Genomic DNA, 22,181 nt, shown 5'->3' with positions numbered 1-22,181 from the left:
TTCAGGAAGCACGCAGTCAGTTGCTAACCCTGGTAATCACTATAATCTACTGGGCTGATAGTCATGATCATGAATCAGGATGCTTGTTACTAGATGGTCAAATCATTTTTATATTTGTTATTTTTATATGTACAACCCCTTTTTTTTGGTGGGAAAAAAATAGCCCTCTAAGCTCTTCATATATTGTTTAAGCTTTCAGTATGCATTTCTGGCATTCTGTCACAAGCATTCTACAAAACATAGTATCACTCAGTGTTCAAAACAGGTCACATGTGGTTTTCAGAAGGGAAAAAAGAAAGTTCTTACCAAGTAGTTTAGAATCATAAGGATTTGCTACCTGGTCTAGAAAGAACTATAACGATATCTGCTGAATTTTTACAATATAAAAATAAACTGAGCCTGCTCTTATACTAATCACCATCTTTTGGCAGGCTACGTCAAAAGGAAGAAGGAAAAATGAAAGCAAGCAGGGAGAGGAAGAGAGAGAAGTGCTAATTTGTGTTTTGCAAAAGAATGGGATATTTGGTGATCTTGAAATCACAGCTCTTAACGAAAGGGAGACAGCGGGATATGGTGAATGATGGAAATGCGGGGGGCTTGAGATACTCCGAAAGAGGCTGTCTGATAGTAACTGAATTGCCTGTCAACCAGAAAGGCCTACATTTTGATGGTATCTCATTCAATATATGACCCTGGGCATTTATTAGAAAGAAGACACCTAAATTTGATTAGTTACAACTGAGAATGGAAAGAATCTATCTTCCTTTGACTGAAATTCACATGCACGATCAAAGGCACCAGTACTCGATTAACATTAAGTAAAATGAACAAAGGACTGCAAAAACTAGAACCCTTACTAGATGCTACCCATAAATTAAAGCAATGTGCCCTTCCTAGCAAGTGATTTATTTGGAAGAAGCTTTTAGTGCTCATTTCTGAATGAAGCCAAGAGGCATGTTATTGTTGAGTTCAGTTCAAGTACCAACATAGTTTCCAATAAGTTTTCAAATGAACAAACACACCAATGTAATTCTCATTTTACTACATATTCTGGGACTCAATCAGAAGGAATAACTATATAATGAATTCTTTGCATTTCACTATGAAGGAATGTGAGAATCCAGGTTGAGTAAATCAACCAACCCAAAAACGAGAGAGGCAGGACCCTTTCGAACAAAACCCTCTTCCCTGATGATAATCCCCAAAGTGGCTAATAATTTAGAAAACTAGCAATACTAGCCTAATCCATTTTCTTTTATAAGCTTCCCAGTGGCTGCCATCCATTTCTGTTTCTCCTAAGATGAAATGACATTATCTGGGCATGTCCCTAGTTAAATATTTCCTTCACTACTTCAGTATCACCCAAGGATCTCTCCAGTGCCTTACCACGTACTGACGATGTCCACCCTTTACGGCAGTCAAGTACCTGTACTCAAGTACAGGGGTTGCCAAAACCTATGGACAGTTCATTATATTTTTAAAATATTTTGTAAGTAATATAAAATCATGTTTATGCAACTGAATAAAGATTGGAAAAGGTCACAGAGGTATCTGAATTAATAAATTAAAATAATGGCAACCATTATGAAGGGTTTTTTAATAATAAATTATTTTAAAGCAATCAGGTTATAGCACAACCCAGTGGATGACAAGCTCCTCTGAAGGGAAATGGGGCACAAACTGTTCTGCCTTTGGCATAGTGGAGGAGAAAGAGATCACTACCACAAAGGTCAGTAAGAAAAGAATTGGGGAATTCATAACAAATTCTTAGGGACTAGCTTGTCAGTTTAAATCTCTGGGAGCCCCTGACTTGAGGAGGTCTGCACTCATTCACCAGCTTTTATCCAGGGGCTGCTATTGGGTGCCCACCAGATGAGACGGAGATGGTACCTGGCATAGGGCCCCTCTGTGACCACAAGCACTAAACCCCATCTCAGGAAGCAAAATCTGGAAGACCCTGGAGTCGGGTAGGAAAGCCTCTGCCCCTGCTCGGGCAAAGATACACTGCAGGGGAAAGTGGACCAACAGCCACAGCAATCTCAGCGGAGGCGGGGGGGTGGGGGGCAAGGGGGACAGCTGCTTGAACCCAGGCCCCTGAACTGACACGAAGCAGAGGTCTACTCACAGGGGCAGGGCAGGAAGCATGTCCTCACTCAAGAGCTCTCTTCCAGACCCCTCACAGATACAGCGCAGATGATGGTTCTGAGGACTGTAGCGAGGACAGAGGTCTGAAACATAAGGAAGCTCCACCCCTGAAATGTAGGTAAGAGTTTCCTAAGACTGAGGCTAGATCAGTAGAATCAAGAAACCCTGCCCCCCACACCATAAGCTTCCACCAAATCACAAGCAATAGCAATCCACTGCTTGGGAGGAGCAAGACCACAAGAAACCATCATGCGTAAGAACTCTGAGAAAAGCCCTGCGGTGAAGTAGTCCTCATGCTAAGCACAAAGTGGAGAGGCCCGCTCACCACGGGAGGAACCCGAAGACAGCCACAGCTACTAACCCACTTCAGGTGCTCAGACCACTCAGGGCCTGACAGAAGAGGAAGTGGGCCAATCTCAGGTGCGAATCGTATTTATCCTCATCTTCTGTGCTCGTTAAACACAGTCCAACATTCGGTGAAAAATTATGACGCACACAAAAAAGAAAAAGCCAAAGACATACATGACCTAGTAAAAAAGCAGTCAACAGAACTAGACCCAGAAATGACTCAGATATTAGAACTCCCAGACTTTGAAATAAGTATGATTAATGTGTTAAAGGGTTGAGTGAAAAAGGTGGAAAACATGCATTCACAAATGGGAAATTTCAGCAGAGGGGTAAAACCATAAAAAGAAACAAGTACAGATTCTAGAATATATGAATATACATATATATACGTATGCATGCATACATACATATATATGTCCATTTAATATATATATATATATAAATGGAGAATTCCTTGCATAGGCTTATCAACAGACTGAACATAGTAGAGCAAAGAATCAGTGAATTTGAAAATAGGCCAATATAAATTATTCAAACTCAGTCTAAAAGAAAGAAAAACAGATCATTCAGGAGATGTGGGACAATATCATATAGTCTAATATGCATGCACTTGGAGTAGCTAGAGAACAGAACCGAAAGAGCATGTGAAGAAATAAATTAGCAAAGGACAGCAAACCACACATCTAAGAAACTCAGAGAGCCCAACCAGTATAAATACCAAGAAAAACCCTCTGGGCACATCACAGATAAACTGCTGAAACCAAAAAATAAAAGATAAATCCAAAAATCTAGAATGTAGAAAAAGAGACAAAGAAACACTTCCTAGAGAAGCACAAACATAGAACGTGCATCAGATTTCTTGTCAGAGATTAGATAAGCAGAAAACAATGGAGTGCTATCATTGAATGACTAAAAGAAAAAAATCTGTCAAGTCAGAATTCTGTGTCCAGTGAAAATAGCTTCTAAAAAGAACAGTGAAATGAAGATTTTTTTTTCCAGACAAAATCTGAGCGAATTAGTCACCAGCAGACATGCACAAGAAGAAACGTTAAGGCAGAAGGAATCTGATGCAACATAGAAATTAAAAACATGGGAAAGGGGAAAATGTGGGTAAATATGACAGGCATTTTTAATTTTAATCTCTTTAGAAGACAATCATCTGAAGTAAAAATACTCAAAATACATTGTATGTCTTATAAAATATGTTGAAGTAAAATGAACAAGAACAGCAGCATGAAGGACAAGAGGAAGGAAATGAAAGAATATGATGGGCTTCCTGCACAATACAGGAAGTACTATATCGTTTGAAAGTGAACTGTCATAGCTAAAGATATATTCTGAAAACCATAGAATGACCAAAATAATTAAAAAGACATATAATTAATAACCTAATAGGAGAGAGAAAATAGAACAGAAATAAGCAAAAAGAGTATGATACAAAAAATATGAAGGAACCAAGAAAACAATCACTAATTCTATTAATGGTATAAACACTTTAACTAAAGGCAAAGATTGTGCAATTGGAGGAACAAAAGCAAGAGCCAATTCTATACGTTTTAAAGAAGCTTACTTTAAAAAACAAGGACATAGATCAAAAAGATAGGGAAAATATGCCATGCAAATACTAATCAAAAGAAAGCAGGTAAGGCTGTATTAACATCAGACTAATTGGACTTCTCAACAAGGATTATTATTATTATTGCTAAAGCAGGGCATGTCACAATGATAAAGAGGTTAATTCATTAAGAAGACGTAACAATCCTAAATGTATATGCACTTAATCACAGAGTTCAATATATACAATATACAAATAATAAATGTTCAATATACAAATAATACAAATATACAAATAATAAATGATGGTACAATGGTTGGTTCATCTGGTTTTTACCAGTAACAAATGTTGCAGGAAAGTTTCAGCTGCTTTAGTGCCCACCACCACCACCGCCTTCCTGCTTCAGCAAGTTAACTGACAGTGGACTTGATGTAGCCAACATAAGGTCTACAACTGAAGGCTGGGTGTGGCGTAAATGGCAGAATATCCATAATCTCCCACCTAGCCTTAGTGCATTTATATATCAATATATCAATAAGTGTTTACTGCTGTAGACCCTCCAGGTAATCCAGCACAAGGGGTGGAGAGGAAATGGCCATTCTCTCCTCCCCTCCATTCTTGGTACCTAATTGGTCTGGAGTCTGCCGGTCACTAAGGACCCGCCCATGGAAGGGGCGGGCAGGGAATCAGAGTGTGAGCATGGCAGGAGGGGACTGGATGGGGCCCAGCCTGGCTAGAGACTGTAAGGAATAAAAGCCTTTCTCCCAACTTACCCTTTCCCTTGACTTATTTCAGTTTCACCAGTTTCATGGGGGGACTTGTCCTGGGCCAGGAATACCCTTCCCTTGGTGGTAAACTGAGTTATTTCTATTTCCCCAAAAAACAAAACTTTCATAGCAACATATGTCCAAGATATCTTTAAACAAATAAATTTAATATTAAAATGAATGGAAAGAAGTAGGAAGAAACTAGCAGTGACACATAGGGAAGCTGGGATGGGAATAAGCTTTTCAAAAAACCTTAAATTAGATCCCCTTCATGGCATTGCTTGGGCTCTGAATTAAGAACATTTACTTATTACTAAGATTAAACTTTTATCAAGACACTTTAAAGTGAAGAAGTTAATCTATCAAGCAAACATGATTCCACAAACATTAACTAGCAGCTGTATGTTTCCATGTAGACTCGTTATTTAACTTCACACCTTCATTCCATTATTTCATTTTCGACAGAGAGCCATTGAATAAAGTCAAGAACTACTCATCTGAATTCAGTCAGTAAGGAAAGGTATTTAAAAAGGAGGAATAAGGGATGAACAATTGCAATCAGAAGTAAATATTATTTATTTAGCCACAGTTTTTTCTATTATTATTATTACTTATAAATCTCAGTGCCCAGCTCACCAAGTTTCTCTCAAACCACTGTAACACTGAAGTGCATCTAGCCTCTCATAGCATCATATGTATGGGATAAAACCTTAACATTCCACCTCAAGAGATTAAATAATACAAGAATAATTTATACCAAGTTTTCTACTTTGGGGAAAAATAACAAAACACAAGGCCTATGAAAATAAAATATTTAAATGACACTTAAGAGTTTTATTACTGCAATGGACTGAATGTATCCTTCCAGCCCCTAAATTCATATGTTGAAGCCTAAGTTTCCAATGTGAGGGTATTTGGAGGTGAGGAGTTTGGGAAGTAATTAGGTCATGAATGTGGGTCCCTCATGAATGGGATTAATGCCTTTACAAGGGGACAAGGGGACAAGCTTCCCCCTTCCACCACGTGAGCACCGGCAAAAAGACAGCCATCCCTCTACCAGCAAGACATCAAATCTGTCAACACCTTGATCTTGGACTTCCCAGACTCCACAACTGTGAGAAATGAATTTCTATTGCTTACAAGCCACCCATTTTACAGTATTCTGTCAGAGCAGCCTGAATGGACAGACCAAGACAATTACCTTGCCAAGAGTGCCAGTCAAAATATTTATATGCTTTCTTATGTCTCCTGATGTTACATACCTTTCAATTTCATTTTCATGCCAAATGCAAAACTGTTCTCTAAATCCAATCCTGTCTCAGTAACTTGATTTACATGCTTTTGTGTAAGGCATTTAAAGTAGAGTTTAAGCTCACTGCGTGGAAATGTAACCAATGTTTCACCTCCAAAAGCTAAAAAATGATCCCATTTTAAGCTAAATATCACAGTCATCATCCAGCTAAGTTCCAAGAGGGTGGAATTTTGTTTCATTAATTACCACATCCCCCCAACACCTGGAGTAATGCCTGACATGTAACAGACACTCAATAAATATTGTTAAATTAATGAGGGAATATGAGAGACCCTCTGCACAGGCTACTGCAGAGAAGAAAATAAATACCCATTAATTCACTGAGCTAAGAACTGTCTCAATGCATATTATGGTGACTGCCACCAAAATATGGAACACAAACTCACAGGAATAAGAAATAAGGGAAATAAAGACAAGACTTTATATACCATCCCTGAGCTTTCCAATGTTAAAGGAAGAAGTTGTGTGCATTAACTTAACATATTAGTAGGGCGGGGAAAGAGCATTTAAATACAAAGCATTTCTCACTTCACAAGTAGCAATTCAGGAAAAAGATCATAGTAAATGTCTGATCCAGAGCCCTGTATACATTCATAGTCCAGGAGTTCCAATACAATAAATTCTACTTTTAAGCCAATCACTACAAAGAAAATAAAATTAAGCAACTAAATTCATGAAATGAGAAGGAAAGGATTTTGCCTATGCTTGGTGACATCTGTAACCCATTATTTTATGTACCAGATAAAGTACTTAGCCAGATCTGTGTCAGCCTCAGAGTAATGAGTTCAATATAACTTCACCCTAGGCTTTTGCTCAGAAAAAGCTCTCACAAATAAACTCAACAACAGCAACATAAAAACTCACACAACTGAATTACTTCCTTCCCGGACTGTGTATCTCAGAATCTCAGATCCACCATTGTTCACGTGTTGTTCATGCTTTGCTACAGACTTTGTGTCCCCACCCCCTCCAAAAAGAGTTCATATGTTGAAGCCCTGTCCCCTATATGATGGTATTTTGTGGTAATTAGATTTAGACAAGATCCTGAGCAAGGGGCCCCCACGATGGGATTAGCATCCTTATAAAAACACCAGAAAGCCTGCTTCCTTTCCGCGCCTCTGTCTCTCTCTTTCCCTCTTCTCCCCTCTTCTCCCTCCCACAAGTGAGGACGCAGTCAGAAGGTAGCTAGACAGGAACAGAGCTCCCACCCCCAACTGAATCACTTGGTCGTGGACTTCCCAGCCCGGGGAACTGGGAGAGGTCAAACATCTGTTGTTTATAAGCCCCCCAGTCCATAGCATTCTGTTACAGCACCCCGACGTAACGGAGACATGCCTACAGGAAGATGTGAGGAATTACGGTAAGACAGAGATAATGCCTCGGCCGCTGTCAGTCATCCCTGTATTAGGAGGTTAGGTGGACACTGTCATGTGTAGCCTCACCACCTCTCCTGAGCAAGGCCTCATTGCCATTATCATTCCACATGTGGAGAAACTGAGACTCCAAGAGATTAAACACATTGCCCAGGCAGCCCCAGAAGCATGATTAAACCAGGACCCTCTGCCTGCAGGGCCAGCTCTCAAGTCCATGACCCAGCACCTCTTCAGACTCCAAAAATCACTCTACTGCTTGGGCAATAGACACAGAGCTGTGGCAGGTTTCTTTTCAAGCGAAGGAAGTTGCCTGCCTTGCTCACATGGTGCCCTCTACACCAGCGTTGTGTACTGCAGACCAGGCATCTCACTCTCTCCAGTTGTTGGTGTTTGGGGTTAAACATGAGAACAACCTCAGAACCACCCCCCTGACTCCTCGGCTACACAAACTCCTTGCCAGGACTGAACTGCACCCTGTCGACAGCACAGCCCGACGGTCAAGGTGGGATTCTGGACACAAACCCCTCTGTGCGCCACTTACTCACGCTGGAACCTCAGGCAGTGACTTCACCTCTCAGACCCCCAGTCACCTCACACGTAAATTGAGAATTATATTTAGCCTCATGGCTGTTGTGGCGGCTACATGAACAAATATACCTAAACACCTAGCACAGCCCTGGTACGTAGAAGGCCGCACCGCATGCGGGTTCTCCCCACCTTCTTCCTCCTCCTCTCGCCCAGCACCCTGCTCTTCCTCCCCACCCCCTCCTCCAGGACCTCTTTCCATGAGTTTCCTAAGTGCAAAGCCTGCCATTGCTCCAGCTAACACCCTTTTTCCTATGTCTTCATTGCCAAACGTACTGAAACGTTCTACACTCAATTCCACTACAGCCTTAACCACCTGCTCTTTCATTTGTCCACAAATATTTGAGCACCTACTATTCACCAAGCCCTGTGCCAGGAAAATTGTGAGGAAAAACTGATCCGGTCCCTACCCCCCTGGTGTTCACCAATGTTTGCTCATTGTTGATGATCTGGTGTCTGTCTTCCTCTACTGGAAGGGAAGCTACACAGGGACGAAGACCTCATCTTCCTTATTCCCCAGGACATCCCCAGTGCTTGGAATACACCAGGCACACAGTAGATGCTCATTAAATATTTGTTGAATGAATGGCTGATGGGATGAAAGAAAGGAAGGAGAGAAACAGGCAAGATGGATAACTAGAAACAGAGCCCCTGGACAGAGAGGGTTTTCTGGGATGTACTGCAGATATGATTTGAAATGGTAAAGTACTGATGCTGTAAAGAGAACATTTGTATTTAGTAAAAGCCTTACTTGTCCATGAGAAGCAGGCCAGCTCTGTGAGCACCTATACTTGTACATCTATATCAATCTTCACAGTTGGATCAAAGAAGACAACAATAAAACTATAAAGGGTTTGGAAAATCCCATACTCTTAAAAGAATTTTCCTGCCTCTTCAAAAGCATATCCCTCTGGCTTCCTCCCGTCCTTGCGCTGCTGTAATAAATTCCCACCACACACGGGGCAGGGAGAGGCAGCGGGGAAGGCAGAGCGCTCTCCTCCCCCAGGAACTGAGGGTGCCTGTTCTCCACGCAGGGCTCCTCCGCTAGGGAAGCAGCAGAATGTTTGCTCTTCTTAATTGAGAATTGAGGTTTCACAGACGCACAGCTCACCACCCCCTGCTTCTAGATGACGGCAGACAGCTGGACTTCTGAAGCTTCTCTCCCCTCCCTTTCAGTACTCCTTCCTTTAATAAAATACAGGAAAAGAAGGAGGGAAGGGAGGAGGTGAGGGAGAAAGGATGGAGGGGAGGGGAGGAGAAGAGGGGGGCACAGAGAACCGACCCAGTGCTTTATTCTGCAGCCACCACGTGCTGCCCTAGGTGAGGGGGCCCAGGCAGCCTGGTAGGAAAGGCTACGTTTAGACTGTGAGCCTTGGGGAGGGGACGCTACCTTCTGCGCCTCTGCCCCCCTCTCTGTAAAATGAGGGTAACAGGCTGATTGTGAGCCTTAAATGACTTCACCCCTGGAATAGCATGGCACGGTGCCCAGGACACGGCCAGGTCTCCCTGCTACACGCTCTCCTCCTGCACACTTCCTTTACAGAAATTATCACAATTGTCATCAAGTGTTTGTGTACTTACCAGTGTGATGTTTATCTCCCCATCAAATTAAAGACTCTTCAAGGACAAGAACCATACTTGTTTTGTTCTCAGCTATTACCCTTACTGCTAGCAGAGTGCCAAGAACAAAATAAATACACATTGGAGGGATGGACGCAGGAAGAATGACCAAGTGAGTGCCCCCTACAATGCGGACATGCCGTGTGTGAAGGCCACAAGTTTCTTTTAAAGTATAGAGTGGGAAACCCCGAGCTTTGAGGCTTCTGAGCTACACTTCAGCAGTGCGATTCCTTCCATAGACTTGGAAGTTTGTTACGACGAAGGTCAAGGATGAACTATCAGAAGTAAGAATTATCCCCTTTGAAAAAAGAAGCCCGGCTCTACAGATAAGGGATGAAAAAGAGGAGGAAGTGGAGGTGACAGCGGGCTGGAGAGCAAGGGGCACAGGAGACACTAATTCACAGTAACATTAAAACAGCTCTGGACTGCAGCAGACGGGAGCGCTGGCAGTTAGTGGGCATATCCACTTGCTGTCTGAAGAGCGGAGCAGAAAGGAAGGTGCGAGGCAGCTTCTGAGGGCGGCTGAGGAGAAAGAGGGGAGCAAGGGGGTTCAGCCTCCAAGTAAGTAAGGTAAGTAAGGCCGGCCTGTCAGTTTCTACATGACGATACATGGCAACTGTTCCGTTGGTTAGGGGGAAAGAACATAAAGAAAATACATGAGCCCAAGGGAGGTCCTCCCGCTCACGGCGTCTGGATAACGGGGTGCTCAGCCTAAAATCCATGCCCAACGTGAGCTCGGGTTGTAGTGGCAGCTGCACCCTTGCCTTTTACAAAGGACCGGGATTTACAGGAGCCAGCAGAGCGGCCGCGCTATTAAATGATCTCCAATTATCAGCTTCACAGGCAGGAAGGTGATTAAAATTTAATGACATATCCCAGCTTGTTGTCATCCAAGAGAGCTGCTGTCATCCTTCTGTCAAGGAGAATAAAGAAGTGGGAAACGATGAAAAGGGGAAAAAAAGAGAAATATTTTTAAGGTAAAGGTCTTCATCTGGCAAGGTAGGAGAATAAATCAGCCACATAAAGAAAAAGATCAAAAGTGATTTTTGCCTCATAATTACTGTCGTGGAGGCTGCATGTCAAAGGGCTGCTACTTATGGATTTAACAGGGAAAGAAATTCTCAGTATGTAGTGCAACTTCTGATATGCTTAGGCAAGACAGTCTTATCAATACCCCACACATTAAAATACCTACGCTTCTGTGCTTTCCTCCTTCAGTTACATGGACTACTAAGTAAAGTTATGATTTAGCGTGAATATGATGTTTGATAATAAAGTTGACAAAGTACTTATGTGGTTCAAACTGACCCTCTGCAGAAATGCACTAGGCAAGTCCCACAGCTGTTGGGGCAGTTTCCCAGCAGCCTCACCGCAGTAAGCCAGCAGTACCAAGGTCAGCGGCCCTTCGCGCTGGGCCTCCCCATCTGTATGCACACTCCCATTTGCAGTAGCTGCCCAGGGGCTCCACAGAAAGCCCTCAAGCCAACATATGTCAGATTCTGGAGAAGAGCAGGGATAGGGGGCCCAGGCATAAACAGCAAGAAGTAAAGGATTCGTGTCACAACTCCTCATGGCGATCTTGATCTCTAAGCTACGTCAATGTGGTTATGACCTGTAACGAACACAGTAGCTTTCCCTGTGTGATCATTTGCCTAAAAGCAATTTGCAGTGAAGCAAATCTTGCAGGCTACCAGATGGATCTTTGTGAGTCTTGCTTACACCTAACCTTCAGGCCAATATTAGAGAAACAATCTCGGGGCAGCCCCTCCTTACTGGGAGCCAGCCCCTCCTTACTGGGAGCCAGCCCCAGCCGGGCTGGGTGGTTCTGGGACAGGCGTCTCAGGGTCACTCCCTGCCTGCCCAGGTAGCGACAAGGACCCTCCCCCATGGTAAATGAAGCACAGGTAGCCCCTGGCACACGGGAGCAGTGCCAGTTTTTAGACTTTTGGTGATGGTTAGTTGGGACGGCATACTAATAGCAGGGAATGCATTAGCCAGTATCTGAGATACACGGGGAAGGAACAGCTACAGGATAAAGAAATTAGCTGGTTATTGCCATGCTAGATATTACAGAGGAGGTGGCAAGGCCAGGAGGTAGATAATAAGTAGCTGAGAGATGATTTGCCAGTTAAAAGCTGTGGGTGAGGGCCTTGCTAGCAGCCCTCAGAGAGCCTTTCTCCCTCAAGAGAGGGCAGAGAAAGCTGAAGGTCAGACCCAGGGCTTTACTGCCAACATAACTGAGCTCCAAAGAAAGGTAAACCCCCACCTGAGCCCCACCTGCTATGCCAACGTGAGGTCCCTCATTGGGAAATAATGGGATTCTGAATGGATGAAATATCTGCATTGATGCCCCTGAAAAACCCTGAATCCCCAGATCAGAGTCCCCAAAACCCTCTGCAGACAATAGAAGTAGCCTTTCTCCCCCCAGCAGGAACTAACACTCCTCCCAGTCTGGCCTGAAGATGTTGCAGAGGCTTCGTTCCTCCATAAGGTAACACGTAACCCTCTCAGCAAAGGGACTGTACCCCAAAGCTGCTGCAAGATGGAGCCAGCTCTGAGCAGCAACACACAGGGGATTGCATCCTGAGGGTGCCTGGTCAACAGGGCCAGGACACAGGCTTAGACTGGAGAGAGATTATCCTCCTGGGCACAGTCTTCTGGGAAACATCTGATCCCTTGGCAAAGACCCCAGGAGATGATGTGAACTTGTTACTAGGAAGGCTCCAGGAAGCACAGGAAAAGCTTCTGAAACTGCCTCTCACCCTGCAGACAGAAGCTTTGCTTCAGCCTCACTCGGGAATACACTTAAAAAGGAGTGGCAGGAGAGAATCCTCCTGATGGGTAGAACTTTCAGTAGTGTACCTGGTTTCCCACTTGGTGCTGATAAGTGGGTCAAGATTAGAACATATATAGTATTACAGATAGTGGAAAATGGCTTGGGTGGGTCAGGAGACTGGAAAGAGAATCACTGGAAAATCAGGGACAAGGATGTCTGGGGTGGGGACATGTGGACATCCATCCCTTTGTCATCCATAAAATACATATTTTTTCCCCATTTTGTGTGCTCCTCCTTAGAAACCTGATGAGGCCTCTCTTTCCCTTTCCTACTCTAACTTGATTCCTTAGACAAATTTTCTCACCTCCTTCCTACGCCCATCTTCCTGTGAATGCAAATGGGCCTCTAACATCTCCTAAATAAATGTTCAGCTCGCCACTACTTTTGCTCTCCTGTCTTGTTGCCATGGATTCCTTTCAATTAGATCCAAAGTGTGTTGAAACCTTTCTAAAAGGTCACTTTACTAATAGGGAATTCTTCTCTAGTCTCCGATGTAAATTCTATCTGCTGTGACCACATACACCAAGCTTCCCTACAGTGTCACGTACTCCCTTTCTGCAGACTTTGAGCCAAGAGAACTGCCAGCCCCTGTCATCTGTTCTTTCTTCCACTAATTGTCCCCACAATACTAGTAGCACAGACTTCTAACTGGACAAAAGACAAACTGCCTCCGGGAGGTATAATACTGTCTATGGGCTACATTTTTAAAAGAGGAAGATACTGTCTACACAGAATGTCATGGGACATTACACAGAACTTAGAATAGCACCCTTTGCCCTTTTTTCTTCATGTATTCCCTAAAATAATTTCTTTGAACTATGTATTAAATTTCACCTTTTTAAATCGATAGCTAAATTTTTTCATGATAATTTCAATTAGTTGAAAGAATGCTATTTCCTGTTAGATAAGTGCTGGCATTACAGAATAAAAGTGATCTCCCTGCTTTATATGTACCCCATGATATCTCAGTGCAATAAAGATTGAAGCCCATGGTCTTCTACTTACACAAACATAAACAAGTTTATTTTAAATCTTTCTTTTTCCCCTTGAACACATATTTTCCATTCCATTTTCCTCTCAGTATTTCATCTTACTGCAACATTTTTATGCTTGAAATTCTTTTGATTGTCCCATTTCTCTATGCCAAAAGATGCACATAAATTTAAATCTTTCCCTTTGACCATAAGGCTTTATAAGTGTTAAAAATTATTTTGGATTAAGTTTTCATTACAGTTATTATTAATACACGGTCAACATAACATAACTGTATTATAATCTCCTTTAAATAAGTACTAAATATTAAATGTGTACCCCTTGGTAAGATGGCTGAGGGCATTTTGAGTGTTTGGCGTAGGGGTTTGTTTTGTTTGTTTGTGAATTCTTGTATGTGAGAGCACCATTGCTTGTGCTATTAGGAGAGCACGCGGCATTCTTTCAGATCCTGGACTCAGTTCCAATGGAGGGCGAGTCCCCCCACACCACTAAATTCTCAGGCACAGCAGGATGTTCAACAACTTAATTCTGAGACTCTTTACCAGGAGATCCCATCAGATTCCACAGGTTAAGGGTTCAATCCTGTAAGACTGACCCCTACCTGCAGAAACCAGCAGCAAGCCCAGCTTGTTACCTGTGCGTGCTTCCGGCCAACCCTCTACAGAATGGAGGTTCAAAGACCCCCACTCTGGGTTTCAGACACCAGTCAAAAGTTCAGGTTGTAACTTGTACTTCTGACCGACTAGCTATATATGTAGATATGAGGTCCCACGACTTCTTCCTTGGGTTCAGTTAATTTGCTAGAATGCCTCACAGAACTCAGAAACATTTTACCTGCCAGATGGTTATTTCACAGGCAGACCTCAGAGATACTGGGCGTTTGGTTCCAGACCACAGCGATAAAGGGACTACCTCAATAAAGTGAGTCAAATGAATTTTTTAGTTTCCCAGAGCAAATAAAAATGTTTACACTATACTGTAGTCTATTAAATATACAATATCATTATGTGTAAAAATAAATGTGTATACCTTAATTTTAGAATACTGTTTTGCTATTCAATGCTCACCATCCTGAGTGTTCAACACGTCATCATCTTTTTGCTGGAGGAGGGTCTTGCCTCGATGCTGATGGCAGCTGACTGATCAGGGTGGAGGCTGCTGAAGGCTGGGGAGGCTCTGGCAATTTCTTAAAATAAGACAACAGTGAAGTTTGCCACCTTGACTGTTTCTTCATGAAAGATTTCTCTGTAGCATGTGATGAGAATTGATAGAATTTACTAGGTTCTAGCCCAAGAAAATTTGTGCAAGACGATATGTGCGCCCCTCAGGATTTGTTCCCGCTTTACTTCTGGCCACTAAGATTGAACCCCTTGGTAAGACACGTGCCCTCCTGATGGTGGGAGAAAAATCCTCCAAGAATTTAGAGATCGGTCATGTTAATAAAGTATTTAGGCATCAAGCAGGCAGGACCACCCCAGAAAGAGAGCACACTAACGCTCTGTAGGTCTCTACGCACTCTGCAGGCAGCATATTCCACGCCCAGGAACACCTATCCAGCCCAGATACTGGGGCTGAAAAGGCTGCCTGCTGAGAGAGGCCCATGGCAGGAAAGGACGGGGCAGCAGCTCCAGGCTGTGGGGCAAGCCGTCCTAGCCTCTGGGCCCTGAATCCAGACAGGCCTGTGTTAGAGACACCAGTACGGGAACGACACTGTGTGACATGTTGGCGAGCCCTTGTGGGAGAAGAATCACAATGCAAACCCACAGAGTTCTGGGACAAGGCCATACCATCAGTGGTAGTGAGCTTTTCATACTCAAAAACACTTCCTGGTGTGCTACGAGGGTCTGGTAGAGAATGCTGAACCCATGGGGCACCGGGTGACCATGCGCCATGGGGATCTGGATTCTGCCAGACCCACTGTGTCATAAGGCTGGACAGACATGAAAGCATTCCAACATATGGTGGAGGTAGTACGTCCAGGATCAAGTACAAGTAGGGTAGGAAGTAGCAGAGCTACGTCACAGAGCCAGCTGTCAAATCACTAGGAATTTTGCAAGCCTGTTATTCAATACAGCCATTATTAAAAATTAAATTAAATAGGACACAAGTAAATTGTATTTAAAACAAAGACATGAAATACCCAAACTTTATCACTTCCTAATAGTTTTACTACACTATACCATCACACATGCTCTTAGGATTACTTACGTCTTGTACGTCTGCATGGCTGGCATGCTAACGGTGCACTACGACTCATGTTTGGTGACACCATGGTGGTGGCTTGAAATCAGCCATTTGGGAAGCGTTTACACCATGTAAATTGGAAAGTGCTACAAACAAGGGCTTGATTTATGTTTCATTGATTATTTACACAGAATGTACTAGGCACGATCTTAATGGAGGTCAAATATAAATGTGTGTCATTTCTATAGCCATTACATTGTGAATAGCATAAAAAAACTGAGAAATATTATTCCAGTACTGAAAATGCAGTCCCATTCAGCCAATAGGTCAGTCACATCATCAGCAAAGGATTCAAGTTCTAACATAGATCTTGGCTGTGTTGGCTTCTTTCCTACTTGTTAAAGTCAATATAAGTATCAATCAACATGCCTGTAGGAACTATATTCATTGTCAATTGCAACCACAGTTTGGCTATAGATGCAAGAATCTGGCAAATACCAACAAAAGCATTCTGTGAGAATCATTTGGCTCTCTGCAATTTAAAATAAAGAGTATTATTTATTTTATTACTTGTAAACTGGGTGCTATACATCCTTCATATCAATAAAATTCATAATAAATTGATTTATGTATATTGTTATAAACTGAATGTGTGAGTCCCCTTAAAATTTATATGTTGAAACCTAATCCCCAGTGTGATGGCGTCTGGCGGTGCAGCCTTTAGGATGTGACTAGGTCAGAGGATGGAGCCCTCATGAATAAGATCAGTGTCTTTAAAGAAGTGGCCCAAGAGCTCCCTTACCCCTCCTTCCAGGCATGGACACGGTGTGAAGGCCACTTACTAGGAACCAGGACGCAGATCCTCACCAGACACTGAATGTAACGACTCCTTGATCTTAACCTACCCAGAGCTGTGAAAAATAAACCTCTGTTGTTTACAAGCCACCCAGTCCATGGCATTCTGTTACGGCAACCCAAACTCGCCTCGATGCACAAGGCCCAGGGGCACTACCCCTCTCTGCTATCCCGGGCCCTTCCTGCGGAAGAAGGGCTGCTGGTTTCTTCTCACAGGAAAGACAGCACTTGCAGCCATATGCTTGCCTTGCTAGCCCTGAGCCTCAGACAGCATCACTACCCAGGGGCTTACAGAAAGCTTGACTCCCTACAACGCAGCCCTTCACAGGGCAGGAGCGGGAGTGGGCCCTTGGTCACGGGGTCACATGCCACACCAGCCAGAAGCAGCCAGTCTGACGGAGTACTTATTATCCTGCTGAGAGTGCGGCAGAGCACCAGCTCAGAGGGGTTCCCTTCCCAGTGAAGTGCTGTCCCCCAGATGCCTCTCTCTGCTGCTCTGTCCTCACAGGAAGAACACATAGACTCAGGCAACAAAGACGGGAAGCAGCAACGGCCCGAAGCCCCTCTCTGACACCAGCGAGGTGCCCTATAAAATAACTCAATTCTGACTCTATCTGCCCGAGACAGTGTCAGACCCCACAGGGCTCAGTCCCACAGGGTGGCCCCCCCCCCCCGCTTCAGAAGCCCATCACAAGTCCAGTTGTCACCTGCGCTTCTGAGGTACCAGCTATAAATGGGAAGTTCCCACAACACCCTCTTCAGGTTCAATAATTTGTAAATGGCTCACAGAACTCAGAAAAACAGTTTACTTACTAGATTACCAGTTCATTATACAAGGATACAATTTAGAAATAGCAAGATGGAAGCGATGCAGAGGACAAGGTGTGAGAGAAGGGGTGTGGAGCTTCCATGCCCTCTCGGGGCACAGCACCCTCCCAGCTTCTCCAGGCATTCATTAACCTGAGCGCTCTCTGAACTCCACGGAGGTCTTTTACGACGGCTTCATTACAGAGGCATGACTGATGAACCTGTGGGCCACTGGTGACTGACTCAGCCTCCAATCCCCTCCCTTCCCTGGAAGTCAGGAGGGTGGAGCTGAAGGTTGGCCGGTTCCCTGGAACCTGCTCGGTTCCCTGAGCAACTAGCCCCCCACCATTAGGTTCTTTGCAAAGCCAGCTGGTTAACATAAGCACAGGCACGGTTAAAAGGTGTTTGTTTTGGATGACAAAACACTGCCTTCAGCTTATCCCTCTTATCACTGAGGAAATTCCCAGGGTCTTAGTAGCTCTGTTTAGGAAGAAGACCAAATATTTATTTCTTATACAAATCACAACATCACACAGGTAAACCACCAAGGCCCGTGGAAGTGAGAGCTGGGAGTGAGAAGCACTTAGAATGGCTGACAGAGGGGCAGAGACGTTTGTCAGCAAGTGCAATTCCAGAAGGGCCAAGAACTGCAGCTGTGAGAGCTGCCGTCCATCCTAACTCCTGCCTCTCTTACAAGACCACATGTGAGCCCCCGCAGAGCTCACCCAGATAATCTGCATTATTCTCCCATCACAAGAGCCTTAGCTGAGTCACATCTGCAAAAAACCCCTTTTCCCAAGTGAGGTAACATTTACAGGTTCCAGGGATCTCTTCGGGGGGCACAAGTCAACCTCCTTCGGGGCACACAGGGCGTAAGTAGGCACAGGACTACAAGATCATCCAAATGGCTGTCAACCTCCCTAACATCACTGCCAGCTCTAAAAGCCTGCCGCTCTTTGAGAATCAGTATTCTTAGTGTTAGGTATGACAAGAACATGACAGTCTTCTGCTGTTACAGTTATTATTGTTTGGGGGATAGCTTGGAAAGTTTTAACAGCAAAGTTTATTATTAAAAACTGAAGTGATATAAGAGAAGATTGAAAAAAAATAGACACACTGAGAGTGAGAAAGGTAATATGAAATCAGGGGAGTAAGAAAAGAAGACAGAGCTAATATAAAACGTTGTTTACACCATGAGCAGAGGACTAAAAGTTTCTGAAGACGGCAACTGTGAATAAATTTATTTCCCTGTGGGGAGTCTCAAAATCCTCACCCAGTGACTACTAAGGAGCTGAGCTGGCAAACTTAATTTGTCCTTGTTACACAGAGGGAGAGTAAACAGTCTACTGATCCCAATTAGGCCACTTACAAGGAATGCTCGGGTTTACATGGTCACAAAAAACAAATAGCACATTATGTCAGGTTTTTCTCCTTAATACAGAAATCCAGAGGAATATATCACTCTCTCTCTCTCTCTCTCTCTCTCTCAATCTTTCATTGTTGATTAAGTAACACTAAGTCACAGCACAACTTAGTGAAGAAACCTCAACAGTTAAACCCTATGCAAGAGACTGCTTGGTGTCTCTCTACTTCGGCAATGGAAAATTGCGTCTGTGTTTTCTAATTGCTGGTGCTGGTTTCACTGGGACCTGAGAAGACACGGACAGGATTCTCCCTCAGGACCCAGGGAACTGGAAGAGCAGATCTGCGTAGAGTCAGAGGTAACCCAGCCGTATTACTGCAGCCCCAGAACTGCTTCACTTCTTCCAGAGAGCAATTCAAGTATTAGATCATTTAGCGAGTATTAGATCTCATAAATTTAGAAAACACGCTTGTTAAGATGGCTATTAAATAAAGTATTACCGATTTAGGTTGCTTCAACCTCTCCCATGATGAGGCAAATAGGAACTGAAAATGGCTTAGCCCTCAAATCCATTTCACCTAATTTGTCACATCTTGGACCAGATTTCATTTCCACCGTACAGCGGGCATTTCCGTGCGAGAGCTCCAGCTGAGCCCTGGGCCAATCACTGGAGGGGGCGCCTCACCCTCGAGCTGCTTAAATTTTACTTGAGGTAAAAAACATACTGATGTGCAGGAAAGGTCTGTGGTCTAAGGCAAAGACACTGACCTTGGAGACAGGGGCCCCAGGCTCTGCTTCTGGAGCCCCCTGAGAATCACCTCCCTCTCCACCTGCCTACACAAATATCTAAGTGTTTAAATGAGAGAATACGACACAACAGTTTCTAAGACGTCTTCCGGCTCTAAGAGTACATGGTTCTGCTCTATATGTAAACCAAATGCCGTAGATTAATCAGGAAAGACACAGTAGCAATACGAGTTGCTAACTTTGAGTTCTTACTGGGTGCCAGGCATTGAACTAAAATCTTTACTAGCGTGGAACCACTTAAGCCTTAAAACAATTATTTAGGGCAGGATTATATTCCTTTTAGAAATAAGAAAAAACAAAACAAAATTTTCCAGACCACACATTGAGACTTATGGGTCACATAACCAGAAGAAGTGGCCATTCAAGTGGAATTTTGAAGGTAAAAGAACTGGGGCCGATGTGTTTCTGGTGTGGGGGACACACACCTCCCAAATCAGTTGCAAAGCATCTATTTCACTCCATCTCCATAGTCAAGACCCTGCCTCAAGCCCTCATCATCGCCCACCGGGGCTCTTCCCCTGGCCCCAGACGGACCTCCCACGGCTGCTTTGGGCACATACAGAGACTCATCTTTCCCAAACACTAATCTGATGTTGCCTTTTCCTCATTAAATATTTGCTGAATGACTCCAAGAAATGTATAGCTCATTCATGTTAGAAAATAAGAAGAACTAATTGTTGGTGAAAAGAAAACAGAAGGTAGCGTGGGTCCTGAAAGCTGATCAAAGGGTCTAGACTTAGGCTGCAAAACAAAGCAAGTCTCTGTAGATTCCTGACCCAGAAAGGGCATGATAACAACGGTCCGGGGTGCTAAGTTTACCCATGGATAGAGAACACGCGAAAAAGGGCGACAGGATAGGTCAAGGTGCTGCGGCTGCCTTCCAGGCTGGGGCTGATGAGAGCAACCAGAATGAGGCCTGCATGGCCCAGCAGTTAGTGGGGAGCCTGGGAAACACGCCCCAGGAAAGTACTGCAAGCAAAGGGGAAACGAGAAAGATTAAAGATGGTTTCATGAGCCCTATGAAACATTAAGAATGGAAGCAAGGGGGAAATAAAATCTGTTCGGATTACTTCTAATTAGCCTTTAAATATCTGGCATTTCAAAGGAACTGTAGTCCTGGCAACATAACACTGATTTTTTGAACCCTTATACATTTATGACGATTCTAATAACCCAAATTTATACCTGGAAATCCTTTCTAATGACAAAAAGAAACTTTAAAGAAAACGTTTCTATCCAACTGATAGCTTGTTGGTGACAAACATCTTTAAATAATCCATTTCTCTATGTTCTATTATTCCAATAATGTGTACCCAACACTTTATTTTTATATTACACATATGCTTTGAGTAAACATTTTGTTGGATTCAAATCAATGACCCAATTCTCAGTTTTCACCTATATTTTAACTTCCATAATATTATAGTAATACCGGTGTGAATAACTTCATCTTAATTCTAAAAGTAATTTCAACATATAATACATATTCTGTGAATCTCTAATCTGTTCATTTCAAGAAAGTATAATGGTTTCTCCATCATGGCTTTCTATTCTATGTTAGGACAGAATTCAGAAACACAAACATTATTTGAATCTTATAGCAGACCAGGCAACCTACACACCTTCATATTCAATATGTGTTATTCTGGTTCAGTGGGTGTCAGTTCTTTTCTGCTGTGCCTTGTTTCACAATATGACTCATGGCCAAACTTGCCTTGGTCTCCCCACAATTGCCTTGAGAATTTGCAAAACTAGATTTATTCACTTACTATAAATGCAAAACAGAAACACAATTTTCAATGTAAATGCTGCCCTTAAAATACACAGATATTTATCATTGACTTTTTTCCATCAATTTCTTGGATTTTTCATACACAAGTGTTCTGTGTGATAACCATTAACTTTCAAAAATAAAATATTGCCTGTGAAAATTACCAAACTAACAACATTGTAAGTTAAACTCTCTTTAGCTAAAGACAGCATGACACCAGCAACCAGCCCTCACATTACATATGCCCTGAACTCTACCTTGGAAAGACCACCTGTAAGACCAAGAATTATTTTCCTAGGAGGGAAAGATATTAACTAGAATTTAAACACTAAAGTAATTTATAAAGTGAATGTTGTAAATGAAGTGACATCACATTATTCCAATGATAAACCCAAGAAACCACTGAACATTTTTCCCTTACCATGTGCTGCTCCCTGGATCTTCACACCTGGGCACTGTGACACATCACCGTCTTCGAGAGTGAACAATATTCAAAACTCACTCTTGTTTTCCTAAACCGCAGGCCTCCACCATGGTTCTGATCCCAGCTCAGGTGCAGTTGGCTCGGCTGGCCCCCCTCCACCTGCAATTCTGGATTCCAAACACACAAAAACTTTCATCAATTCCTCCAACATGTCAGGGCCTTTCTCATCCCCACCCCTGCATACATGCTGTTCAGGTTGAAACACTCTGAGTCCCTTTTCCGGCTTGGCCAACTCTACTTGTCCTTCAAGTCCCTGCTAAAAGGTCACTTCTTCGGCAAGATCTTAGTTGCCCCTAAGATTAGATTAGATCCCCCTAATATTGAAGCAGATGATGGTGGGATGCAGGTACATAGAGGTTCAGGGCCCTTATAAGTT

General features: G+C 43.3%; 1 long non-coding RNA gene across 1 annotated transcript in view; it reads right to left on the bottom strand.

Annotated features, from left to right (window-relative positions):
* The window catches only part of LOC118972739 (uncharacterized), a 198,587-nt gene that overhangs the window by 131,371 nt on the left and 45,035 nt on the right, over nucleotides 1–22,181 (bottom strand). Inside the window, exon 5 of the long non-coding RNA XR_005061821.2 lies at nucleotides 21,743–21,912. This is a non-coding gene — a long non-coding RNA (uncharacterized lncRNA). The remainder of the gene's footprint in view (nucleotides 1–21,742; nucleotides 21,913–22,181) is intronic.

Source organism: Manis javanica, chromosome 15 (assembly GCF_040802235.1).
Source record: "Manis javanica isolate MJ-LG chromosome 15, MJ_LKY, whole genome shotgun sequence".
NCBI classification, from domain to species: Eukaryota; Metazoa; Chordata; class Mammalia; order Pholidota; family Manidae; genus Manis; species Manis javanica.
Note: the sequence above shows the minus strand (reverse complement) of the source record. Positions and strands in the feature narration are given on the sequence as shown.